This window comes from Molothrus ater, chromosome 3 (genome assembly GCF_012460135.2).
Source record: "Molothrus ater isolate BHLD 08-10-18 breed brown headed cowbird chromosome 3, BPBGC_Mater_1.1, whole genome shotgun sequence".
Lineage (NCBI taxonomy): Eukaryota > Metazoa > Chordata > Aves > Passeriformes > Icteridae > Molothrus > Molothrus ater.
Genome location: NC_050480.2, coordinates 68,847,288 through 68,872,220, shown reverse-complemented (window position 1 = coordinate 68,872,220; position 24,933 = coordinate 68,847,288). Strand labels below are relative to the sequence as shown.

Below are 24,933 nucleotides of genomic sequence, written 5' to 3'. Positions count from 1 at the left end.
CTGGACATTAAATTCTAAACTTCTAACCAGGCTAACATTTTACTTCTTCATTTCATGCTAGAGGCTAGTTCTGGTCTTGAAAGCACCTCCTGTGCAATGTAAAACAGGGCCCAGGGAAAGGAAATGAAATCAGAAATGGAGAAAAGTTATTTTAATCACAAATAGCTGTGGTAGGAAGGTAGATGTTTGTATGTGCAATAGTACAGTACCTACTGTGTGTATTTTAGGAGAACCTGAGAATAGCAGCTGTGCTGAAATACTTGGCAGTGAAGTCAAATATAGTTTAGGTTAAAAAAAAAAAAAGTGGCTGGGGAGGGTGGATTTGCAGCTTGAAGCCTGTAGGTGCTATCTCTGCCGCGTGGCCCAGAACAGCCTGTGACTCTGGCACTCGTTTGTGGACGCGCAGTTCCCGTAACGGGATCCGTCCCGCTCCTATCAGTGTGGCATTGTGTCTGGGTGAATGCCCCCCACCTCCCAAACTTCCTCAAGAGCCACAGTCAGATGGATGACAGCTTTGTTGCTCCCAAGGCTGCCTTTTCTGAAGTGTTGCTGGTTTTGCAGCCAGTGGACCTGTTGAGCTTTAAATCTATAGAGCTCAGAAGAAGCAAAGCTGCAGGCACTAAATCTGGAGCTCTTGCTAATGTGCCAAGGTCAAAAGGATCAAAACCTAAATTAAACTTGTCCCTGAAATTTGGCTGTGAATCACAAATTCAGGAAGTTGTACATGAAAATCGGTCTGGGCACTATTTCTTCCTTAAGAGTCCTTTAGCTAAAAATAATGTATTGCGCTGTAGTTATAAATAATACGGGTTTTTTTTTTTTCTTCCCCTGTCTAATTAAATTGTTACTCTTGCCACAACGAAAGGAAAGGGAAAAGATAATAACATGAATCTGGTTGAACAAGTATGTAGCTTGCAGGTTTCAGCTAGAGTGTTTGCAGCTGCAGACGATGCTGAACTCTATGCTCATGTGTTTAATTGTCAAAATGAAAAGAGGGTGCTCTGGAGGGATCAGTAGTGTTTTCCATGCATCCATCGTTTGGGAACCCTTTTGAAAGCTCGCACAAAGTGGGTTTTTCCTGCACTGTCAAAATACAGAAAAAAGGAATTTTTATTTTATGGTGGTGGGGTTTTCTTTGGTGTTTTTTATTTTTTGCTGCTAACCGAGTGGATTTTGTAAAATTGTGGTTGAACTATATGGTGGGATGTTTTGATGGACCATGGTATCTTACTTAAATGACAAATAGTGGCTACAGACAGCTCTGCCATTATACAGTGTGACACTTGGGCAGGTTTGCTGTGGGTAAGATGTGGATAAAGCTGGATAAATGAACTTTTCTGCATATTAGTTATGGCATTGAGGTGCTCTTTGAAAGCCACGTGGGCAACCTGGCCATGGCCTCCTGCCTGCTGAACAGTAGTGAAGGCCAGCAGCCTGGTGAGGGTACTTACCACACCTATTGCTGCTGCTGTGTTTACTCCAGGAAAGTTTTGTCTATCTTGCTGCTGAGATTTGCCAATGACTTCTGGGGCCTTTTAGCAGTGTTCAGGTTTGTGGTGGATTGTAGATGTTATTGGAGAGACTAACTCACTTGCTTCAGGGAGGGCAGTGATAATGGCCAGTGAAAGCAGTAATCCCAGGAGCCTAAGGGACAACGACAGGCAATAATGTGGCTGCCAAACTTTAGGCTTAATCATGACATCTTTCAGGTGCTGAGAAAGTTATTTTCCTCAAATGAGGCCATGCTGAAGGAGAAAGAAGGATCCTACAAAGCAGAGAAGCTGGCCTGTGTGAGCAGTAGAGCTGGGCACAGGCTCAGAGATTTATTGCACTGAAATTTGCTGTCACTTTAAAAAAAGGAAAAAAAAAGCAGTGCGGCAGCTGCGTTATTTCACTGGCAGTGATGCAATGCTGGTGACACACCAGGACGGGAGGGACCAGCACGTTCTGTGACAGCACAGCATGTACATGGTGTCACCCGAGAGTGCCCCACCAGCCAACAGACCCAACCAAGTGCCAGCATGTCGGCTAGGACTTCATTTTCAAGCCAATATTTATACATAACAGCTGGAAGTATGTTTTTGGAAGTAACCCATCGTGACTGCACGTGTACAATTTCCAAAACACCCCCTTTTGCCCCTCCTATATTCTGTGCTTTAGGGGCTTTTAGACTTTTTTCCTAAAGTTATTTTATTGCAGTGCACTCAAGGCATTTACTAATTTTTCATTCACTTGTCAACTGCTATAAAAGACTGAAAATCTCACAGGAAAACACCATGCTCTGATTGTTGTAAACAGCAGAAATCTTGGTATTAATGTTTACTGCATTGTCCTGAAGATTTCTGCTGCCCCCAAAAGTTAGTGATGGCACAGTCAAAAAAGACTATTGTAGTATTGAAAAGAAAGATCCAAAAAGAAGAAGCTTAAGGATTTTTTGAAGAAAAAATGCAAAAGGGGTGAGGAAGAAAGCTGCTGGTATATTAAGTGTGTGTGTTTGGTTAAGGAATTGAATGGGTAGCAAATACTTTTCCATGTGTGTGGAAAATATGAGTTGGCTTTTGCAATAGCAATTTATGGGAAGAAAGATCAAGGGTTCAGGAGCTGAAATACTTATTCATAAAATGTAGGGAGCAAAGACAAGCTACTTGTTGTGCTTCTGCCCGTTTTCTGTAAGTCCAATCTAGCTGAATCATTTCTAGGAATGGAGTGGGTAACTGGATTTCCAGCCTTCTCTCTGTCCTTGGCTCCTCTCCTGCATGGCTGCTCCTGATTAGTACTTGTTGTACTGAGCTTTATATGAAGGGTAGGTTCCTGTCCACTGCATTGCTAAAGCTTTTACCACCTTGGGATCTACACACAGTCCACTGGAAACTGGATTAAAACAGCCAACTTGTTTCACAGAGGTTTTTTAACAGCTGTCAGACAGAAGCTGACCCGGGTAGGATTTTGGTCTGATGCTGGGGAAACGAAAGGCCCTTCCCCATCACTGGTCCATTGCCACACTTTGTGGGTGGTTTCTGACAAAATCAAACCCAACCCATGCATTTCCCCTGCTGTTTGAGGTCTTCCAAAAAGGCTGAAGACGGATGATCTGCCGCATGAAGCCAAGCTTGCTGCAGGTGTAGCTTGTATTTGTTCAGTGAATGTGATTTTTTATTTGTGTATCTGAAGAAATTTGGTGTTAGGCTGCAGAGACTGCTTGCCTGAAGGTTTTTGCCGTCTGCTCCCTGCACAATGCCCAGACGATCTGAGCCCCACTCAGCTGCCAGGGTGTGCAGATAGGTGTGTGCCAGGTCAGCACAGCAACCTGGGCTCGGCCCCTGCACAGTCCCGTGCTTGCCTTTGTTTAATCTGACACCTTCCCAGCTCACCTGAGACATGGCTGTGTGCCTCAGGGTGGGGTGGCTCTGCAAGGCTGCACTGCACAGGGTGGTGGTTTTCCCCTCTTTCCAGTAAGTGTAATGAGAGAGGGAATTAAAACAGCCGTTCACAACATTTTTAAGAACTTTTGAGAGCCTCTGTGTTTTCCATGGGTTTCAGGACAGGTTGATGCTGCATATGAAGGCTAAAGTTTATCTGCCTGTCAGGAGGCCAAGGGGCTGAGCTGGTGCCACACAGGGTGAATTTTGGTCACTTTGGTTAGGAAAAGCAGCTGTGGTTATCTTGGTGATGAATATAAACCCTTCTGGTTGTTAACTAGCGAGTTTTAGTGTTCTGTATTTTTGCACTTCAGTTCTGAAAAAGGTGCAATTTGGAGCTTCTGATCTTTTCATCCCAAAAGAAGGAAGTGTTTTTAGTGGTGGTCTTGATCCAAGGTGCAAATTGTTTTTTAACAGCAAGTGAAGTAGCTTCCTAGACAAAAAAGGTTCTAGGTAAGACTGTCACCTCTGCGTCCTGCAGTTGCTGTGCATTTAATGAGTGTCTTATGAGGGCTAAAAAAATTAAAAGCACTTTGTTTACCTAAAGATAATCTATGTGAAAATGCCATGTCTGGAGGAATTCAAAGCCCTCTGATGATTGAAAGTTTTTTTCATTTTTGTTGATGGTTTTAATCTTAAGCACGATTCCCTTTCACCCGTGGCTTTTCTAGCTGTGCACCCATTTGTGTGTGTGCACTTGTGTGGTTATCAGCACATGTGTGGCTCCACGTCCCTCGGGGCAGCAGCCTTTCCCTGCCTAATGGCTCTGAAAGGGCTCTGCAGAGCCAGAAAGACCCTGAGGATTTGCAGTTACCACCCTGTTTTTAATACAAGCCTTTCACAGGCCCTGCTGCCGAGGCAGGGCTGCGCCAGGCTGGAGACTGCTCTGCTCTTTGGAGCAGCTCTGGCAGCTCGGGGGTGACCCTGCTGCCCAGGCTGGTGGGGAGATGCTGCCAGGCCAGGCAGAGCAGCTTTAGTTGGGAGGCTGCCAACTTTCCATCTCCTCTGATGGGATCTCCCCACTTCTGCTAGAGAGAACCAAAAGAAAAGGATCTGTACTCCCCAGCATGCTGTTGCTAACACAAATAGGGGCACAGAGAGGGCCAGCTCACTCCTCTATGTAGTGCTCCATTTTGGTGGTGTATGAAATATCCACCTCCATTACCAGTTCCACAGGCACTTCCTTCCCTTGCTGGCTGCCTCCTGCCTAACCCTCTCATAAGAGGTATTTTGGCAGTCATAGGTTCAGCAAGGTTAGGGGAGCACTCACTCAGGCTGAGGGTCTGCTGTCTCTTGCAACAGAGGGGGTTGAATTGTAAGGAGGAGATGATGGCCAGCCTTTAGGTGTAAGGAGAGAGACATCTTGGGCTGGCACACTCCCCATGCAGTTACTGTGAGGCCAGGTTTCTTCTTCAAAGCCACGAAAATACTCCTCACTGCTCTTACTGCTCACCATGGTGAATGTGGGTCCTTCCCTGTTTAAAACATGCATTAATGTTAAAACTGGGCAAATCAGTGGCAGAATGTTTAAGATGGCAAAATGATAATTGGTGTCTGCTCTTTCCTTTTCATGGGCAGAGGCACCCCACATTGAGCTGCCAGGAGAGCCTGGCCCCATTGTGTGAAACATATCAGTGCTGCTATGCTGGAGTTAGGCTGGTTTCTTAGGATATGGGTACTGTGTCCACCAAGACTTCTGAAGGCATTTGGGGGATCCATTGGTGGGGACTTCGCCATCTTCCTCAGGACTCCCGTTATCCTGTGAGGAGATGTCTGAGTCAGGAACTAGAGAGCCAGAAAGGGAAGAGTGTAAATGCATGTGATATTTCAATCTAATAGCATGTCTGTGTTTAAATACCTTTTGGCTGCAAGAACTTGTCTTTCATACCTCATGCTGTCATTTAAAGAAATAAATAGCAAGAGATGGGACTGAATTGTTTTTTAAGCATCTTAAAGCTAGCCAAGATATAGATGTTTCCAAGACCTCTGGCAAAAAGAAATGAAATTGTTTTAATCTAGTGTATTAGGATCAGAGGCAACCTGTCTTTAGGAACCTTCTGCCTCTTCTTCCCCAGCCACCTGGGGAAAGCAAGCCTCTTTCTTTAGGAATAAATAGTTCTTTACAGTGCTGGGACACAGTCGTCCAGCCTTCCTATCTTTGCCGCCTCCAGCCAGTACTTTACTGAGGGAGTTGTGTTTATTCTTTTTTAGCCCGTGCTCATTTCAAATTAGTGCTGTGTTTCCACATAGAGTCAACTCAGATCCTTTGCTATTATCTCTAATATGTGAAGCAATTAAGGTTGTTGAGTATTTGCAAGATGAGCAAAATCCAAAGATGTTCCCCTCTCTTCCAGCCTCTTCCACATTGTGCAAGTGGTTTCGCTCAGAAGAGGCTGCGCGTTTCGGGAGCTTTTCTGTCTTCCTTGCGTGTTGGGCCAGCAAAATTTTAATCCTAAAGGTTGTGATCCTAAAGCACTGCCTATGTGCTGCTGGAAGTGTTGCCAGGTATGGGGTGATCCTACCAGGCTGTTTGAAGGTGGAGGATGTTGACATGGTCTGGTGGGGTGTGATTTACAGCTGTCCTCCCTCAGGTGGGAGGTACTAGGGACAATCAAAGCCATGGGACTCAAAGGCTCTGTTCACTGCAGAGTGCAGGCAGGTAACTCAAAAACCTGAATGTTTCCTTTGCAAGACCTTAAAAATTTCATTCTGTTGTAGACAGTTAGGTGTATTCAGAGCAAACAATCAACAGACTGAGTGTTTTCTGCATTGTTTTCCTGTAGCAAATATTAGAGGGTTACAGTTATCATGGGATCATTGTTTTTGTCAGGATACTTGTCAGCCACTTCTCTGTACCAGGATGAAGATGCATTGATAATTATATTGGTGCATAATATGCTAGGTGAACTAATTCCTGCTCAACAGAAATAATTCAAAATTCATATTTAATGGAATGGTTTTGAGAACACTTTTGTAATCCTTTACTTATTTTAGGTACTTCTCAGTAGTCAGATTTTTTTACCTTCCAGTAGCCTCTCTCTTTTCTTTGTCTCCAGAGATTATTTTTCTGGGAGGTTGTTTCATTAGCCCAGTGTGTGTGGGGGTCATAGTTGTCTACCCAACAGCAGTTACTTGGATTCTAAGCAGGAAAAAAAGAAAATTAATTTGAAATTTCATACTTGTCATTTTTATTTTATCTAAATACAGCTGCAGGATTATGCCAGAAGTCTTATATGAAGCTAATATTCCATATATTTTTGGTTTAATGCAAGATGTACTTCTCTGTCTTCTGACTCAGAAAGGAGGGAATGAAAGTTGATTTAATGTCATAATGTGACATCAGTTTTGGACTACATCTCTGTTTTTTCACAGAAGAGTGAAAAGTTCTTAAGGAACAGTATGAACAACTTTCCCAGACAATAAAAGTACATACTGAGATTTTTCATTTACTGCATTTAGGCATCATTTTACAAACTCTTGCTTTAGATGATAATTGCTTCTTCAGAGCCAATGTGGCTAGGCATAGGGAATGATTTAGGCTGTGCTTTCAGGATGTTAAACATCTTCCCAAAAACATCCTCTTCTTGAGACAGGAAGGGGCAAGATGAGAGGACATCACTGGGACATGGGGCAGTTTTGCAGCCGAGCTGGACACGTCTGCCTTTGGCCAGTGTTTGTGTTAAGGCAACACAAAAGCTGACTTATTTGGTGTCAAAAGGCTCTGCTGCCTGCCACTCCGTGTTGGGAGCCTCTGGGCTCCAAAAGAATGCCACTTGGGAGTTGGTCTTCTATTATTATAGTTCTCAGTCTGGCTTGGCGGGCTGCTGAAAAGTGGCTCAGACCTTCAGTGAGTTATGACAAACCAACTGAAATTAATACCATATTTTACATTGTTTTAGAGAGTGACCTTTCCTCACTTGGGAAACATAAAAGAGCTCATCTTATTTCCCCAGTACTTCTTTCTGAGTCTGTGTTAATTTCCCCTTGGTTAGGCTGAATTTATAATGCTGGAAACAAAGACAAATGCAGAAGATTTAAAAGCGCTTGTTCGTGAACTTTAAAAGTTCCCTTGAATAGACTGGGCACTTCTAAATTTCTCCTTATTTACGGTTGGTTTCCATTTTCTTTTTTTTTTTTTTCTCTTTTCCTTTTTGGAATTCCTGACTCAGATGAAGGAGATTTCCAGTATTACTGTGCTAGAAAATGCTGGAAATTTACCTGTGCTTTCCACAATACTTTAAACAGAAAGGATTGCAAAAAAGCACCCTATGTCAAAGCTGTATTTCTTTCCTATTGCATTGTTAATCTAGTTACTCAAGTGTAATCTTAAAACACCTGATAATCAGATAGAATACACAAGCTCACTTTGTTGGATTTTTTAAATTGCATTGCATTTCTCAGTCACTGGCACCTGAATGAGAACAAAAGGGCAGACACCAGAGCAGTCACCTTCTGTCTTCCTTTGTGTGAAGGATGGGTGGCAGCTTTAACCTTGTGGGCTGAATCTTCTTCTCTAGGGACTTGTTATGATAGATTTGCAAGGTGCTCTTTATTTTCTAAGGGTTTTTTTTAGAAATTGCAAGCAGGGAAGTAGAACTGAGTCTAAGATCTAGTATATTTTATCAGAGTTATTACCTGTGGATTTAAATGTGTTAAACAGTGATGAAGGAGGTTCTTTTGTTCACTACTCAGTTGCTTCTCTCAGAGCTTTGATCAAAAGTTTTAGGGATCAAGTTAGTAGATTTTTCTTAACAAAAGCAAATTGTATCCTTCACATGTAACCCGGTATCTTTTCTTATCAGCAGTTTTTCTCAGAATTTGTGTTGGATTGGACAATTGCATTTTTTTTTCTCTAGCAAGATTGACCCAGTGGAGATGACAACTTGGAGGTTTTTTTTCCCCAGAGGAGTCCAAGCCTTTGGACACAAATCATCTTGATATGGATGTACTTCCTAGGAATCAAAGAGTGCTGTGAGGCTTTCAGGATCCCTGACAGCTGGTGGAGATCTCATCCATCTTTGTGATGTGCATGCCCCATGCAGTGTGTTGTACCCATATTTGCAGGTTTGTAAGCACTGTGAGCCCCAGCTCTGATGGACAGAAAGGTGAACTCTTGACTGATTTGTGTAAGCCAGCTTTAGCTGTGGTCTTCAAGGGAAGTGTTCCATGAAGGGTTGAGATCTCCATGTAGCTGGTCTAGCAGCTTTTTGAACACAGTCAACCTTTGCCTTTATTAGCAGGTTAGTAGTTATCTCCTTATTGGTACCTTTCACATTGTGTTTTGTAATTCACTTTTGGTAGGAGGACCTGTTAGGCACGACCCAGCTCTGTCATTGTCTCTCTGTACCCTTTGCATCTAGCTGGAGAGGACAGCCCCAGCCTGAACCACGTGCTCCAAACCACATTCCTTCTAGCTCCAAGGTCTTCTCCAGGTACTCTGAGTGACTGGACTTCTTACTGTTTTAATTTTTTCTGATGTTCTCAAGATTTCTGGCTTCCAGGGCTTTTATTTTCCCCCCATCTTTCATTAATCCATGTTAGAGGTAAGAGAGCAGCGGTTGTTGTGGACTGAGGACCCAGGCTCCTAGTCTCAGAAGATTCCCATTTGTCAAAGAAAACAAAAGCTGTGCTTCTCTTGCAGGACAGCAAATGGCTGAGCTGAGCAATTCTGCTCATTAGGTCTGTAACTTGCTTCATCTCCCTCCCATACAATTATTTGCAGAGAGAAAAACTCCCATTGCATATTTTCGTTCACATCAGCCAAGCTTGAGGACTTGGTCTAGAAAGATTAAACTCGTGTTCTGTGTTGCCTGCCAAGATGCTGCAATCCACTGGAGATAAAATTAATTCCTTTTTGCTGAGTGAGAATCCAAAGCTATTTATTAATAAGGAAAAGAAAGTGCCAGATCTTTCTTCTTCTCATCTCGTATGTGTGGGCATGGGAAGGGTACTCATCCTGCTTTTGACCCTCCGTTCCCCCTTTCCACGGGACATTTTGTACAAATCAGCATTAGAATAATCAAGTTACTGAAACAGAAAAAACTTTAGTTTAAATGCCTTTTAATTTAAAGTCATTCATGCTTTCCAGTTTTCAGTTTGAAGAATAATGAGGAGATTTTCAGGTATACCAGGAGAATTAGTCTCTCAACTCCTGTTGGCTTTTACTGGTGGGATATGAAGAGAAACAAGAGCTGTTGTCCTTGAAAGATCTCTTTGTAAATTGTCTAGCATTTTGTGATGAGTTGGTGTTTCTCTCCAGGAGTCTTTGAAGCTAGTATTTTCCTGGATCCTTCTTACCAGAATTACCAAGCAAAGCTTTATATTCAAATCTTTAAAAGATTGTAATTGCTTTAATTAAAAAAAACATGCACCTACTTGCATTTGATTTATATTACAAATACCTGTATTATCAGGTTGTATTTGCCAGAGTAAATACCTGAAAGGTTTTAAGAACCTCATTACATTGAAGCTCGTGGACTGAGCTGGCCTGTTTCACAGGTTTCACAAGGTTTTGTCCTATCTCCCTATGTGTGTGCATGTTTATATGGGTGTATATATGTCCTTGTGTTTACCCTACCAAAAAGCTAGCAGCCTGAAGAGCCAAAGTTATCTGTGGTGAGGAGAAATACCCATTGCCAGGTTTTCTGAAACTCCTGCAAACACTGGTGAAATTGCCTTGCATAGCGGGAAAAGGTTTGCTCTGCTCGTATGGGTGCAATCTCAGTCTCTTCTGTGCAAACTAAAGCAAAGTAGAAAACTTCACTACAAGTGAGAGCCACCATCCCTTTCTGCCCAGGTGAGTGTGTTCCCCTGGTAGTGTCACAGCTGTCACCTGAGAATCACTGGCAGGACTGAGTGATGTGCACATGATCTTCTGCTACCTTGAGATTTAATTTTATTTTTTTCCCCTGTATGGGGTTATATTGGTTTCTTACACTCCCACTTAAAAATGCGTGTTGGGAGAAAACATTAAGAAGGTCACAGCATTTTCTAACCTGTTTTGTAAGGGATTTTATGCACACTATTCTGTAGGAGTTGTAATGCACACTTGCACAATATATTGTACCACATAAACACTTTAGCATTTATTTAATGGTTCATCAAAATGCATCATGCTGGGGGGAATTTCTGCTTGTGTCACTTGGTGAGTTGGGGACCAGTGTGAGCCAAACTTATTTTAGGAGCCAAGGTCAAGGCAGGCACTTTTGAACTAAGCCTAACTTCAGAAAATCTCAGGAATTCAGAAGTTAAATTTCACTGAGAAGTAAGTTAAGTAAATTTAATAAAGGGCAAATACTTTTTTTCCCCAGAGCAATACAACAGTCCAGCTGTATGTGCTTTAAATGTGAAAATAGCAAGGGAGGCTCCAAATAGGGAAGGGTGACAGATAAAGCAGGAAGTAGAAGAAAGGGAGTGGGAGCCTCCTCACCGTTGTCCAAGGAATGGTGCAGTAGTGGAGGATCTCACTGGATGTGTGATGGGGGTTGAAGGTACATGTGTAAAATCTGGAAAGAGCCTTCAGCTTTGAGCTCAAAAAAGCCACCTTTGTTTGAAAGTGGTCTTGGGAAGAAGCAGAGCAAACAACACTATCATAATGCGTCTTCTCTTCCTTGGCGTGCAGTTGTCACGAAAGATTTGTAACTCTTTTCTTGGTTCATTGTTCCCCAGCTAGTGTGTATTCTCCATTCAGTAGTGCCAGAATTAAGATGAAGCCTGCCCGTTTCAATAAGGCGGCTTTGTTGTCCAAATGGCAGCACTTGTATAGAAATTGGATTGACTCCAGCAGAGCTTGCACGATACACTGCAAAACTGTTGTCATATGATCCTTTTTATTACTAAGAAATAGCCTGTTCTCAAAAAAATGGACTAGACCTTTTTTTTTCTGTTTTTTTAGGGAGGGGAAAAAAATCACCATAAAGTTCTTTCCATTAATAATAAAATGCAAATTTGAAAACTATGCCTAATGTTTGAGTGAAAGAAAGAGATTGGATTAAGTAAAGTGGTATTAATGTAGAAATATGATAGAGCCTCATCTACTTCATTTAATGTATCAGGAGCTGTGATTAATCTACTCCCAGGTCTGAGTAAGCATGTACTGTTCAACCTTAGTAAGAGGGGATGGGAGGTGATGGCACAACAGAGAAGAGGGAGATGTTGGAGTGATACAAAGTACAGCTGCAGTTTCCAAAAAGTACGGTTCTCTCACCTACCTTCTGCATTTCCTTGAGATGTGGGGAAAAGGCAGCTTGCTCTAAACAAGCTGTTTGAAAGAGTAGACATTCCTTGGTACTCTGTGTTCAGGTAGCACCCAGCACTGTGGGTCTCTCATCCAGGCCAGCCACGAGGGAGGATGCATCCTTATGAGAAAGACATTAACTGATAATGTGTTCTAGTGCTAATAATGGAAATTGCTGTTCCAATTCCCTAAGATTTTTTTTTCTCCATTCTGGAATGAAGCATCTGTAAAGAGAGCACCTTCTTATCAACTAGGGTCCAGGTGGTGGATTTGAAAAAGAGACTTTTCCTCCCCTTTACTCTTGTTTGGTTTGTTTGGGGTTTGGTTTTTGGTTTTGTTTTGGGGTTTTTTTGGTTTTTTTTTTTGTTTTGTTTTTGTTTTTGGTTTTTAGTTTTTTTGTTTGTTTGTTTTTGTTTTTCTTCCAGTCAAGCAGTGGAAAATAGGTGAACACATTTTGTTATGATTATTGATACTACTTATTAACCATGAAATTTTACTAAAAAAATTGTGTTTTAACAATGTGGTAGCATGAGGAGGAATTGGCATAGGTCTAGATGAATTTTATAAAGCACCTTTTTTTAAAAAAAATTGATTCATTAATACACTTTCATCATGATAAGAAGCCTCATTTTGCAGTGCTTTGTGATTCATGAACTGTTTCTTCTTTAGCTTGTCTTTTGCAGCAATGTGATAATATTTGTATAGATTTTGATGGTTCCAAAATGTAATTGAATTCCTAACACATATAGAATAGAATTAATAGATTTTAAAGCTGGAGGGACTGATTATGCTCATGATCTGATGTCTGTGTGACATACAGGACATCAAATTTCATCTAATACTTCCTGCATAAAGGATGTGAATTCTGGCTGAGCTTGAGGTTACTCTTAAGGCATCCAGTTCTGATTTAAAGACTTAAGATGAAGCTTTTGTAATTCTTTTTCCCAGTCGATAATTACCTTAATTTTTTTTTTCTTTTGTTATAAGCTTGATACTTCTTTTCTTCTCTGAACTTGTCAAGCCACTGTTTGGGCTTTTTGGTATTCCATTTTTTGTGTGCTAACATCAGCTTATGTCTCGTATCTGAGAACTTTGCCCAGGGAAGGTACAAATGACCAGGTGTTCTCTTAGATAACCTGAATCCTTGGACTCTTCCTGCTCCTCCTGAAAGTTGTATCTTTTAGGGCTTTACTCTGGTAGTCCTTTACTTTTCTTAATAAAATTTATGTAAGTATTGCTACTATAGTGCATCCTGAAATGTGCTTGCAAACACACTTCATAGTATATGAGTCTCTTCATTTGCTCCAAAGCATCTAGTTGGAGTCTCCATTAAAGTTCAGTTCTATTAGAAGCTGATTTTTTAGTCAACATCAGGGTTTGTGGGGATTTTGATTTTTTTTTTCTTTTAATTGAATTTAGTTTGTGGATTTTTGTTTGTTTAGCGTTGTAATTGAATATATTTCTGATGCTAGGGCTTCAAAATCCCCACTTCCCTCTCTAGACCTCTGTGTTGGGAAAGATAGTTTTCTTTACCTACCCAAATAGGTTAAGTGTTTTAAGTAGAAATAATGTGGGTCTTCCATTCTGTATTCTTGATCCATTTCCCTATTTTGTTCTGCATGTGATGAAGAATTTGGGCTTTTGTAGATGTAGGAGCTGCAGCTCTTCTGAAGCTACTGGAGCTCCAGTCTCAGTTTTCTGCTGCTTTTTGTTTGCCTCTTACTTTGCACAGCAATTTGCAGGGAGAAGCAGCACTGAAGTTGCTACTTCTTGAAAGGAAGAAAGGAAACTCTGAGTTCCAGCATTTCAGAGCCACTTGCAGGAGGCTAAATGCACTTTTACCACAGAGGTCAGCACCGTTTTGGGAACCTTTTTTTGCTGCATGGGGGTGTAGAAAAAGTGTCATGTGATTTTTTTTTTTTTCAGATATTGAAAAGGGAGCTGCTATTTGTGTTGTACATGGCTTCTGTTCCTTGAAAGTTAGCCATGGAGAGGGAGGTGCTTGTACCCACAAATGGTTACAAAAAAAAAAACAAAACCAAAAAAACCAAAAAACCTAAAAAAACAAACAAAAAAAAAAAACCAAAAAAACAACACTGTCTCCGTGCAGGGAAGGTCACAGATGTCTTCTCTCAATGGCAGGCTGCTGGAAGCTCCATGACAATTTTGGTTTGCTTCTGTGTAAATCCAAATCCACAGCTTTCCAAGTACGTGGCACAGGGGAGGTTACTACAGGTCATTTAGCAGTTTCCAAGTTTGGTGAAGCTGCTGTGTAGTGCTTATTAAGGGGATGGGAATATAACAGGTAAGCCAAGTAAATGGATTAGCTGTAAGCAGTCCTATTGTTGGCAGTGCCTGGAGATAGGTTGTGAACCAGGCAGGCATGTCTTGCAAGCGATATTCTTTCATCCCCCCGATTACAGAAGAGCAGCATAAATAGAGTGGCCTACATTGAAATGATTCCTGGAGGAAGGAGGCATTTAAAGCCAAGAATGGCTACGGGTACTCGGAGCAAACTGTTCAAACAGAATACCATTTCCAAGAAGGAGGGGAGGGGAGAGGGGAAAGAGCATTAAGCCAAGTGTCTCTCTGTCCGTCTCTGTCTGAATGCCTGAAATGTTAGAGGACAAATGATTCCTTCGAGGCATGCAGCACTGCTGTCGTCTTTAGAACCCTCATGGAGCAGCTTTTACCTTTATTTTTCGTGGTTGGCTACTGTTGGCTTGAGGCGGAGTTAAAAGAGGAAGGTCGCTAAAGATGGTGCCTTTGTGTTTTATCAACAAGAATGGTTGTGGGGGGGTAGAACCATTGTCCACTTCCAATGGTGCATATCGACACGTTTGGAGAAAGCATTTGCTCCAGCACAGGGATTGCTAATAAAAGTCATGGCTTGTGCTTTTGTGCCTGTAGTCCCTGTCCAAGAAGGTATTTGACTTTTACGTCTGCTTACCCCGAGCAGAAGAGAGCATGGCTTTACTGTGCCCGCTGGGCAGGCGGGGTGCCCACCCACGCTGTACAGTGGCAGCTGGGGGGTGCATGGAATGGGAATGCCAGCTGCTGTTTGTCCCCAGGCAGAGCCCTGGCTGTGGAGGGTGTGCTCTCCTTTCTCCTGCTCTGTGGCTTCCTTTTCAGCAGAGCAGACAGCACTGATCAGTTCTCAGAGGCGTGCTATTCTTGGTGGGGTGTTTTTGGTGTCTCCCCCACCATCCTGGCAAGGTTTACAGCATTGCAAGTGCTTGACAGCATGGTTTGTTGAGATCAAAGGAGTTCAGGAGGCTTAAGGTTGTATATTTATGTGGTTTTTTATTACCTACTATTATCAGTCATATTATCTAAGATTACTCAAACTGAAAAGCTCAGGCAAAACAGTTGCGTCCACAGTGTTTCTTACTGTGCCTGCTGCACTCCAGGCTTCTTTCAGGATGAATCTGTGTTACCTGGGGCTGCCTCCCCCCATCAGCTCCTGCAGGTGTTACTGCAGTGGCTGTGTGTGTCCAAGGTGCTCTCTGCAGGCAAGGAGAGCTCACAACACAGCTCACACCTGCTGTGTTGAATCGTTCTCTTTAGGAAACCCTCTCTACTCCCCATATTTCCATTATAGCACTTAGGTACCACAGGTATCTAAATTTGATCTCTTAAGGTCAGAAAAAGACACTTTCCCAATCCTGGCATCAGTCTAGGTTCCTACCTAGGTATAAACAAGCCCTTTCAGGTGGGCTGAAGGGCTCTTCAGATACAAAAGAGGTTCTGGGCAGTTCTGTCCTACCCTTGTTCTTGCCAACCCCGCTCTGTCTTTTTTTTCCCTCCTTTTATTTTATTAAGTTAATTGGATTTTGAGCTGATAGCAACTTCTGATGAAGATGGAAGGACATTTTCTATTGTGTGCATTAAAAGTCACCTGTAAGGTAAATGTCTTACATGCAGACTACATTGTTTAAAGTGTCCTGCTGTTTCTGCCAGGTGGAGTTGCAGGAATTAACAGTTTTATCACTTAGAAGCAATCTTTCACTATCTGCAGGCAGAAAAAATACACTGGGAGATAGAATGAAAAATCAGGTGATTTGTATCTGGAGAATAGGGCTGTTGATAGAGCATTCTTCCTCTGTACTTGGCACTGATGAGGCCACACCTCAAATCCTGCGTTTGGTTCTGGGCCCCTCAGTTTAGGAAGGACATTGAGGGGCTGGAGTGAGTCCAGAGAAGGGCAGTGAAGCTGGTGAAGGGTCTGGAGCACAAGTCCTGTGAGGAGGAGGTAGGGTTGTTTAGCCTGGAGAAGAGGAGGCTCAGGGCTGACCTTACTGCTCTCTACAACTCCCTGAAAGGAGATGGTAGCCAGGTCTCTTCTCCCAGGCAACCAGTGACAGGATGAGAGAAAATGGCCTCAAGCTGTACCAGGGGAGGATTAGTTTGGACACCAGGAGGAATTTCTTCACAGAAATGGTGGTTAGATATTGGAATGGGCTGCCCGAGGAGGTGATAGAGGCACCACCCCTGGAGGTGTTCAAGGAAAGACTGGATGTAGCACTTAGTGCCATGGTCTGGTTAACAAGGGGTGGTGTCAGGTCATAGGTTGGCCTCAATGATCTCAAAAGTCTTTTACAACCTAATAGATTTTGTGATTCTGTGTAACATGTTAAGTATTAAAGGATTGCAGGGACAGCTTCCCTCTGGGACTTGTCATCTACCCACTGTAAACCTGCTATATCAGATGTGTATGTGTTGGAAATATTGCAGTTTTATAGAAAAAAAAATGACTTTAAGCAATTGGTCTAAATAGGAATACTCATTTTCTGATGTGTTTGATTTAAAATCTTTGTGTATCTCCACATGGATCATTTCCCCCTCAAAAGTAATGGGCTTTTTTCCATGTGAAGTAGTCTACAGTTATACCAAAGAGCATTAATATTTAGCATGGCATGGAAATCATGCAATTTGAGTATGTCCAATTTTCACTTGTGTTGTTTATTTAAAGGATTTCTACTAATGCAGCTCTACAAATATCATGCAACACTGTCTGCAAATAGAGGCTTGAAATCACTGTAATGCAGAGATCCCTGCAATTCTCCAGTGAGGCTGAAGAGCTTTTCGGTGCCTTGCAGCAGGCCAGAGGAAACTACTTCAGCTGCATTCTTCCATTGACATTTCTGTGATTGCTTCCACTAGGAATGATAAAGTGATATTTCACATAACTTTGTTCTTTTGGCAGTTCTTCACAGAGAACTTTGCAAAGCAGCAATGATCCATTTGAGCTCCACTTCAAGCACTGAGGGTGTCAAAGAGTGGGTACATGCCATCACTTTTGGTCTCACTTTATGTGAAGAATCGACGAGTTTCATTTCAGGAATGTTAATTGAGCCATTTGAGTTCAGGTATGAACTCTTTGCATAACTGCCTTCCATCGAGGGAGTGAATTCACGTGACTCTTGCCTGTCCCTCCTGCCTTGTGTTGTTTCATTTTTTCACCACAGCCCTGCTCCAAGTGTATTCCATAATCTAGATTATGGCCAAGGGCAAGACCTACATAAGCATATGGTGCACATTGCACGTTGCATTATCTGAAGTCATGAGGGTGTGATTAATGGGCTTAGGGTTTTAATTTGGCCTATCTTACTCTCGTGTCTCTTCCCAGTGAGGTTGCAAAGCCTGACCAATCACTGTGACTGTGGGGTGTGTGCACAAAGTGGTGAGGTGACATTTATTTCCTTGAAGTGCTGGGCAGCTGCTGGAGGTAAACCTCTGCTGCCAGGAGCGGGGGTGAGCCTGCTTCAAACTGGCTGACCTGGTTTGGATGGCACGGCTTTGCCAGATGCGAGTGTCTCAGGGCAGCTTGGGCTCAGCTGTCTGAGTGCTGCTGGGAAGAGTGGGTGATCTCATTCATGGCTCACATCAGTGGTGATTCAGGTGTTGCTTGGCCTTGTGCAGTGGTGTGGATGCCTCAGGTTCGTAGTGGGCATCTGCTTCTGGGGCACTTTCTGTGATGGGGTTCAACAGATGTGCAGGTCCTGTCAGGGAGGAGCTCATACAAGCTGGATCAGAACTCTGATCTGCCTTGTGAATTTGTGTTCTGCAGTGTGAAGGTTGTACCTTCATCCTCACATTCAGAGCATAAAATGGTTTGTTAGTGCAATACTTGGCTGTCCATGAAAAATATGTTGGATGTGTGTCCTGCACACACGGCAAGAGGCACTGGCTGGCCTGTCAGCTCGCCATGCTAGACAGACAGGGGCTTTACCTGCTGTGTGGCACAGTGGGGGATGATGAGTAGATCAAAGCAGCAGGTACAGAGGCTCCTGTATCTACACTATATTCAAACTGAACATTTTATTCCGGACTAGATTTTGTCTGGTCCTTTGGACTAAATGTCCCCACTACATGTGTGGGTTGAATCTGCCCAAAGCAGAAACTACTTGTTTCATACACTTCAATCTTAATTCAACGATGTGAAGGCATTTGGTATGTCCTGGAGCTGAATTTCCTTTTTAGTTTTTTCTGAAAATAATTTAATTTTGACCCAGCAGAGCCACCTTGTGAAGAAAGCCATCTTGCAATGGGAGGGATGGCTAGGAGGGTTGCTTCAGAACTGCTTTGGACCACCCACGTGTGTGGACACAGCCAGGGTGATCCTAGCTGGAGGTTTAAGAAACCCAGGTTTCCTTTGCATCTGTGGTAGCAAAGGGAGCCATGTGGCTTATGGGAAACTGCTGCACCTCAGGCTGCCCCATCTGCTTCAGGAAGGGTGATGTGAGCTCTCCGGGTGAAACCTGCTTCATCCCAGCCAAATGGACACATCCTGACTGCTGGTGTTCTCATAAACGCTGCATGTGCCTTGTGCTGGGACTTGGGGACCTTGCACTGACTGCATTTGTCTTGCATGTTGTTGCCCTTGCTACTTTTGCAGTGAACCCCACACTTCATAAAATAATCTTGAATGTGTAGCAATGGAGCGTGGTTGTCACCTTGATAATTCAAAGACTTGTATTTACTTGTAATGAGACATCTTGGAAGGAAAATGAGGTAAAGCTTCAGTTTACAGCCAGCTTGCTTAATGTAGTGAAATTAACTTAGAAATACAAAAGTTGAAGTTGTATCTCTTTTATCCATGGTGTTGCGTTCAACAAACTAAATTAGAAGCTTTGTTTGTGGACTGATAGTCAGAATTCTGAGTTTTTATTTATCTTGGAAAGATGTAATAGTTTGTTTTTAGTAATAACAATTCTGCTAATTTTTATGTTAGACAGTCAAATGTTGTTGGCTTAGATATCCATGTCCTTCAGAACTGCTGTTTTTAATTTTTGGATTTGGAACAAACCCAACATCCTAAGTTAAAAGCAAAAGTTTTCTCAGCAGGTTGAGACAAAAAATAAAGCGATTTTATCACAGAATATATGCACTTAACAGCCAAGTTTTTTGATTCCATGGTTACAACAACAAAACAAAAAAGCCTCACACATATAGCCAGTTGGTGATTTTATTGTTCGAGTGAGATGGCCTTTCTTTAAATTAATTTTAATGGACAAGAAAGAATGTATTCCTGTACTTGTGCAACTGAAGTTTATGAAATAGGATTAGAAAAATACACAGAATAATTGGGCACATCCTGTACTTAGTGAATCACCAAGGTAGTGCAATAAACATTGCTGCGTTTGGGAATTTAGATCTATACCCTGCTCTTGCCAAGAACAATGGGAATTGCTTGGGATCACAGCCTACCTGAACTATGTCTTGTGCAAAGTTGTTCTTTTCTTTGGGTATTCTGTGTTCTGAGGTAATTTCTGTTTTCATAAAATAGTTGTTAGTCCAGTTCTATGACACCTTAGACTGACTCAGTGGAGCCTGGGAGACAAACTAGGAGCTGTACGTGGCAGGACCTCTGCAGACATTGGTATTGGTAAAGGAAAGAGATTCCTGAGCAGGAAACTATGCAGTCTACCCAACATCTTCCTTCAGAGAAACAGTCTTTTGTCTTCAAAAGTAAAAACAAAAGCTACAGACATTTGATAATTTCAATCTTGTTTGCCAGATAAGAGCGATAAACTTGTGAACATATTTAAGAAATTACTGAGTTTCCAGAAAACAAACTGTTACTTAAGGGGCATGAGAACCATCACGAAGCCAGAAACAAACACAACATCCAAATCTGCTCTTGAACACACACGTGGCTCTTGCAAATTATGAGAGCTGCACATGCACAGGCTTAATGGAATCCTGATGGAAACCATCCAGGGCTGGAGTCTGGCTCCTGGTGAAATTAGGACTGCTGTCTGGCTAGGACTGAAGTTCGGGTCTCAGGCAAACTGATCGAGATGCTTTCTTCCCTCAAGGAAATATGTGTTTAGTTGTCAGCCAGAAAGACAGGATGGCTTGTGTACAAGGTTTTTGTAGCATTGCTTAGTGTGAGCTCTGGACTTCTTCCATCCTATTTACTTACCCAAAACATGATCATCCTTCTAAGGATGATTTAAAAACTTTACTGTTTTTCCCAGTAGCAGAGGCAGTGAACCGAGCGTGCACTGAACGCTGTGCTCCTGTTGTTTCACCCTGTGAGGGCAACAGCCATCCAGCATTTCTGATACCACTGAGCTGAATGGCAGAATTTATGTATTCAGCCAAACCAACCAGTAGTTTCTTCGAGTGTCTGCAAATATGCATTGATAAGTCCCCAAAGGGTCTTTTACAGCTCTGCTCCATCTGAGGAACAAGAGCCAAGAAAGTAGGAATAGGCTGGAAAAGTCTCATTAGCCCCAGAGTAGTATTTCTGAGTAGTATTTGAAGCAGTGGAACAGCAGAAAGAAATGGTATTACCGAAATTTCTATGTTAGCACAATTTATGGATGTTAAACTTTAAAACATGTTTTCAACAAAACATGGCCTTTTTTGTTAAGGATGTAGCTTCTCTTGGGGGAATAGAGAATTGGGTTCAACAAGCAGAAAGCATTCCCTGGTCTTCTTGCCCTCCTGGATAAACACCATTAAAGGTTCAGGACATTTCTCGGGAGGGGAAATCAATTTTCTGCACTCCTCAGTTCAATGCAGATGCAGCTGTGGCCATACAGTAAGTGACTCACTCTGTGGCCATCTTTTTAATGATGAAACTATTATGTGCTGCACTGCCCATTCAGGCATTTTAGTTTCTAATTCTCTACCCCTGGCTCCCAGAAATATTATTAATGATGCTTTTACCAGTGGTGTGGAAATGCTCCCTGAGACACACCACCAGGGCAGGACGTGCTGTTGGCTGGTGCCATGGATGGTATTAGGGATACGGGAGCGTAATTGGCTTGAACTTCTGCTCACCCCTAGACTTAAGTCCAAAGCTTTTTTATCAAGTTCAGATAAGGTCCCTACCTCTATATGACTCCCATTAGAGCTCTGCTGTTCTGTGTAGTTCTGGTGGTGTCTCCTCCATTCTGTTTGGGGTTTCAGATGGGAATGCCAGCGTTGTTGTGGATGCAATAGTTGAACCCTGGCCTACAAAACCCAGCCAGCTCAGATGATAAGGAAAGGCAGCTTATTACTCCAAGAGCTGCCTTTCCCACATCAGGTAGATCTGCATCAGGCAATTGCATGAATCAGATGCTGATCTCTATTACCATAAAATACAACAAGGAAAATCCCATTTCTGAAAGTCTTTCTACTGTACACAGACCCAGATGTATAGCACTGCTCTGTGCAAAGCAAATGGGACTTGTATGTATTTTAATAATGTAAGTGTAATGTAATTATTCTCTTGTCCATCTGGCAGGTGGTGTTTTCATTAAGAAGTGAATAATCTAAGCTATAGGCTCTGTAGAGGGGGATGAGTATGGAGGAGATTCAGGTCATCTGCTGTGGGACCATAAATAGAAGCTAACAAGGGAGCCCTTGCCGTCCTTGTCCACTAAAACTGAAAATCTGTTGCTTTTATTTTTCCTTTAGCAGACTGCTTGCAGGCTTAGGAGCTGGTCTATTAGTGAAAACTTCTCACCATCATGTAGTTTAATTCCTCATTTATGGCAGTGGCTGGAGGTACAGTGTGAAAAAATAGGTTTTATGTAAGAGAAAAAACCCTAAGTCCTTACATAAACCACTATGCATAGAAAGATAAGATTAAAATCACACTTGTGGAGGTGCCCAGTATGTCTCTGGTACTGATTGAAAAAGAAACTTAGATTACTTAGATTACTTTTTATTAATGTAGAAGGTTCTGATTAAAAAAAAGCATACCAAAACACACACAGAAGAACAACAAGCCTGAGCCATCATCCAAAAAAAAAAAAGTTTTGGGAGGAGTGTTGTGTGTAGCTTTCTAAAGGAAGTCTGGTTGCTCTCTGACCATCTGTGTGGCATCTTCTGTTTTCCAGACAACGTTTTCTGATGTCCACATGGAAACAGGAGCAATTTCCTCTTTCCTTGTCCTAGCAGGACTTTTCTTGGCACAGCACAAGGCCTAGTTTGAGTTTTGCCCTGGAAAGATATAAATATCCTGGCCCTGTCCCAGGAACATTCAAGCAAGGATTAGGTTTTATTTTTTATCTTGTAGCATTCAGAGAAACCTATCAGGTTGACCAGGCTGGGAGGGGTTTTCATTCACTAAAGCTTGTAAATAAAGAAAACTGAGCTTTAAAGAAATTATTATTTTTAATCTATAATTTTAAATTTAGAAGGGGATCCTGAAATGGTGCTGAGCATCATTCATTCATTTTGTAGGCATCACCAGGCAGAAAGTTAGAGATTGTCATTGCCCTTTTGTGAAGCTGCAGATTTTCATTCTGACAGGCTCGTTCTTTCACGGAGGATCCTGCTTATTTTGCTTCCCAGAAGCAGGGAACTCAGGTTGGGTTGCTGTTCAGCCAGGATGGAACACAGAGGCTGTTGTACCACCACTTTCAAGGAAACACTTCCTAGGGTGTTCATTAGCCGGGCTGCAGATAATGGGAAACTAAAAAGAAACCTGAGCAACAGCCCCTTGAAAACAGCTTTAGAGGCTGGGTGCCAAACTGTTTAGTGCTGTCTGGAGGTGCTAGTGTGTCTCTTCTCATTAAGGGTGCTGCTGAGCCTCTTTCTTTTGTGTGGGCGCTGAGAATACCTGAAAGAAAATATTTAACTACTGCACAACTTGCTCAGTACAAGGAGCAATGGGAATAGGGACAGTAAATACAGCATCCCAGGCAAATGGTGAGCTAAAGCTTTGTCAGGCTGTAATAAAGCATGGGTGAGCCTTTGTCAGACATGCATTTCTCTCTTTATTTAAAGATGTTATTTATCCCCCTGACTTCATGAAGTGTTATCTGGAACGGTTTGCTGTGCAGATCAATCTTTATCCTGTCTGCTTTGATACACTCTGCTTTAGAGGGGGTTCCTTGGGTTCTGTAGGAGTCAGCGATCTCAATGTTTTGTGGTTTCAAGCGAGAACTCGTTTCTCTGAATGCATCAAGCCTCAGTTGTTTGTATATGTGTGTGAAGGTCAGTGGGCTTGTCAGATAACCAATTGTAAATCCTGTCACTAAATCAATTTCTTTTAATTAAAAAAATGTGCTGCTCTTCAGGAGAAGTGCACCCTTTCATCTGGACAAAATCCATTATATCCCAACACAAATATGATAGCCGTAAGCTCTCTGCTAGTCTCATGTTGGCTGCTTGTCTCAGCTGGTGCATTGGAGGTTTGGAAATATTGGTGGTCAGAGAGGGGCTGTGTTTTCCCCCCTCTGAAGGAAATGATTGTTGTTACTATTCTGACATCACCTTACTTTGCAGCCTTTGAAGCAGAAAACATTAAATGACAAAACAAGTAGCCACACCAACAGGTGAGAGATGTTCGAGTCCCGTTCTTGCTCCCTGTGGCGCCTGCACCCAGAAGCAGGGAGAAGTCTGTCACAAGGGCTAAGAGCAGAACAGGATTTCACATTCGTTTGGTAATTCCCTTGGGGTTATACTCTTAGATGACTTAATGACTTGGTGTATAGCCTGTCTGGAAGATAAGCAGGCATAATTCATTGCAGGCAGGTCGTTCATCCTTTGAGATAACCAGCAACTACACGCCATAGGGAGCAGGGAGATAAAGACACTAGGCATCAGCAGCTGTAGTTCAAGGTTTCAACCCTTCCACCTCCTTCTGTGACCCAGAAGTCATTTACAGTTGATAATTCAGTCATTTGCTTTCTTTAGAGAGAAATACAGTGGCCGTGGTTGGCTGAAGTGAGTGCATTTTCCATTCTGCCCATGCCTTTCAGCACAGCCACAGCGTAGCTCTACCTGGAAGTAGGCATTCTTGTGTCACTTAGAGACTTCAGGGCTGTGTTAAATGCTGGTTTTGAAAACTTACTGTAAATTGATTCCAGTTTTTCTGGTGTTATTTAAATGGTGACTGTTGTTCATGTACTGCTTGGCATGCCTACACATTGTTAACTTTAAGTTTCAGTTCAAGTGAAGCTTTAAGGGGTCCAGTTTATGTGTTAGGTCCAAACTGAGGCACAAAGAGAGAGAGTGTATTACATAATGTATACATAATATATTCTATTTGTTGATTTTCTTGTGAAAAGACATTTACTTTCAGTATCAGCAGGTCTGTTTTAAAATTGAACAAGTCCCACACAGCCGTGCTGCTCCAAAGCCAACAAATATTAGGATCAAACATATGACATGACTTCTCCCTAGTTAATATTCCCTCCTCCAAAAAACCTGTAGTCTGTAAACAGCAATCTATGTCTTGAGATCGCTTGCATGCAAAGATAAATGATTGCCTCAGTGGGCACTTTATGATGACTAGCTCTCAGTAAAACATTTTTATCTTGTCTGCGTGCACAGCAAAAGAAATAACAAATACAAGGCTTTTGATATGGTCATATGATGGCCACAATGTGATTCACAGTCTGTGATGTTGCTTTATTTAAGGAGGAAGGGAGGGACAGAAGGAAAAGTCTATTTTTGTTTGTTTGTTTTCTAATTACTTGGGCTGGTTTTTCTTTGACTCAGCAACTCTGAAGAGTACATACTGTACTACAGTAACCAGCAGTCAGGGCTGGGAAGTGGAGCTATGGTGATAATAGAAGTAAATATCCTGCATTCTCAGAGGGATTAGGAGGAGATGGAGGATTTAGTCTCGTTATGGTTTGGTGTGGTGTCACAATCCCTCTGCATCAGTGCTGTCTTGTATGTAATCTTTCAATCTGTATTTCTCAAGTGAAGTATGGAGAACAACCAAGCAGTCAGAATAGTTTTATTTTCACTTTAGGTATTTTTCATTTATGAAACACGTGTGTTTAGGCGATGGAAGCATTCACCTTGCACAAGAAACCGTGC

The 24,933-nt window shown here is 42.3% G+C and overlaps 1 protein-coding gene across 1 annotated transcript in view; it reads left to right on the top strand.

The window, feature by feature from the left end:
* FOXO3 (forkhead box O3) overlaps window positions 1-24,933 on the top strand; it is an 87,907-nt gene that overhangs the window by 20,318 nt on the left and 42,656 nt on the right. The gene's annotated exons all lie outside the window — the stretch shown is intronic.